Raw genomic sequence first — 3,076 nt, forward strand, 5'->3', positions numbered from 1 at the left:
GACCTCACAGGGAGGCCGAATCAATGTTGTCTTCTCCATAGCCCTAGCGTAATACCAACTGAGCGAACGGTTTACCACCGCTGCTAGCTCCCTGTTTTGTAGGGTTGTTTACCTTAAGAGGGCAGATCCACCCAGAACGCACATCTTAACTTGTTTTGGCCACCGTGGGCTTAACTCATTGAAACGCGCTTTCCGGTCATTCAACGCGCCGCTAGGGGCCACTTTTGAGAAGAAGCGTATCTTCAATAATAAAGCGGATTTTTTCCCTCTCTTCTGCTTTATTTACCTGCATTCTTAAAAAGGCAGGCAACAACGTACTATATATATATAATACGTATACGCTACGTCCTCAATGAGTTAAAAATGAAACTACAGCCATGAAACTGCATCACAGTTCAATTATTGCAGTTGTGTGGTCAAAAATTAAATTTTTGAAACTAAAAAAGAGGATTTTACAAGCAACGTTTATAGCGTTCATATGCGCAGTGTCGCTAAATGGTCCTAGACGGACTATATTTTGTTCTTAATCTTGTAAAAGAGGATATATTTTTAATCAATATCTATGATATTCACCTGCATAGTATCGCAAAAATGGTCTTTAAAAGACTTTATTAAAAAAAAAAACAACAACAACAACAACAATCTTCTTTGGCAGGGTTCAAGTTTCTGGCGTATTCTAATCTTTCACACGAGCTTGACACAACGGTCGTCGTGTGGAGCATGTCACTACAAGTTACCACACGCGAAATCAGAGTGCAAATCTTGTCACTGGGCGTAGTGCAAATGTCACACACTATTGAAAAAACTGCAGCCGATCACGGAAGTAAGTACAGGTGAGACCTCTTATCGAACAGAGATCTCATTTTGACCTCTCTCTCTCTTTCTTTCTTTCTTTCTCTCTCTCTCTCTCTATCTCTTTTCTCTCTCTCTCTCTCTCTCTCTCTCTCTCTTTCTCTCTTCTTTTCCTTCCTAGAACCTCTTATCGAATAGCCGCCCCATTTTGATCCAGCTCTCCTCCCCTTCCTTCTTTCTTTCTTTCTTTCATTCATTCATTCTTTTTTCTCTTCCTTTCTTTCATTCATTCATTCATTCATTCTTTCTTTCTCTTCCTTTCTTTCATTCATTCATTCATTCATTCATTCATTCATTCTTTCTTTCTCCTTCTTTTTTTTATTCTTTCTTTGACATCTCTTATAGTATAGCTGTCTCATTCTAACTCAGTGCTCACCTCATCCTCTGTTCTTTCTTCCTTCCTTTCTACATATTATGTCTTTCTCATCTCTGAGTGGGCGCGCACACATGTCAGGCTGAACTTTTCTGCCCTATAAAGTGGAAAACTTTCCCTCCAGTGGAAGAGCAGCAACAGCAAGCAACACCACATGGTAAATATTCCAACCCCCTGACCAACACAGTTTGGATCATTGAGTGCGGCGCGCTGCTCCGACCCTGACTATAGTGTATCAGGGTCAAACTGGGCTGGGTTTTTTTAAATATAAGTTTTTACACACAATTTTGGCAATTTAGGAGGTAGGTTGTTTCGACTGTGTTTGCAAGAGCAAATGGCTGAGAGGAGATATTTGATGAACCCCCTCTCAACCCCAACATGAATCGAACGCACAACTTCTGTGTGCAACGGCAGAGGGCCTAACCATTAAACAACAAACCCCAATAGAGCATCAGGAGAAAACCTTACGAACATGAAAAACTAGCAAGACTCAAATGGGGATCCCGATTAGAGGCTAACGCACATCTTCTTCAACACATTCATTTATCCCTAGAACGGTTCAGCAATTGTGTCCTAAACATAGTTAGATAAAATCAACAAACTCACCTTGACTAAAGCACGTGAAAGTTCCGAGCATGCACAGGAGCATTTCTGTTTATCCATTGGAGCCACAGAGGGATCGAAACTGACATACAAACTAACAGGTCATATCATGAACTTAGTCGAAAACACAGGGCGCGCAAAGAAGTCCGAACACATCAAATCGATTGTTCCACACACGTCAGAGAGGAGGGGGGGGGGGAGACAACAAAAAAGCCCCAATCAACCTGCTGTCTCTCGAGCTAATACTGCTGTCTAACAGCCCAACGTTTGCGCGTTAGACTCAGATACATACGTATAAAGTTGAAGATATTATGCCTTCCTGAGATCAATGCAGCCTAAAAATGGGGGTGTAAAAAATCAATGAAATTTGCTTTACTGAAAAGAACACAACAGCAATGGAAACGGTCGTCTCGCGAGGGCAACCACATCCCCCCCAACACGTGCTAACCTTTCATTCTTTCACACACTAACAGGCAAAGACAAATCTCCTCCACACGAGTGATAATCAACGAGGGTCGTGTCGAGTCGAGTAGTGTTGTGTTGTGTTCCTCCGTTTCACAAAAGCCACATCAGGAACACATACGTAGCCCCAACTTTGTTGTTACGGATGCCGTCCCCTCACATGAGCAAATCTCCGTTAAAGACTGGCGATAAAACGAACCGTTGATCCCGCTCCACGCAGGTTATGGCCAATATCAGCGTTTTGTCCATCCGTCATTCGGGCTATTGTGCCACCGGACGTCTCAGGCTCAACTGATAATCGCCGCGGCAATTCCTAAACCTCTGAAACGTTCTCTCATTCAGAAAGGTCAGCGCCAGTATTCACAACAGCGGACGCACAGACCAGTTAGTTTGTAATATTCTTCACACGACAGTAGTCACAGAGAGTTAAGTAGACATTTTTTTTCAAGGAGAGGAAAAGTAACTCGACTCCGTTTTCATGCCTTGTTTCCAAAGGCTTCGAAGAGTTCTAAGAACCGCCTTTGGCTTCGGCCAGGGTATTTGATATCGGTTCGAAGTCACCGCAGGTTTTTATCGAAACAGCAGCACTGCTTTCTGTACGTTGAAATTCTTCATTCGCGATTTACTCCGCGAAGCGGAGCGTCTTCGACACGCGACAGATCAAGCGACGCAGTCTACGAGGTGCAGGAGAAAGGGGGAGGAACGAGGAACCGACGTCGTGTGCCAACAATGTCTTCTCTCTCTCTCTCTCTCTCTCTCTCTCTCTCTCTCTCTCTCTCTCTCTCT

This window comes from Aplysia californica, unplaced genomic scaffold (assembly GCF_000002075.1).
Source record: "Aplysia californica isolate F4 #8 unplaced genomic scaffold, AplCal3.0 scaffold00054, whole genome shotgun sequence".
Taxonomy (NCBI): Eukaryota; Metazoa; Mollusca; class Gastropoda; order Aplysiida; family Aplysiidae; genus Aplysia; species Aplysia californica.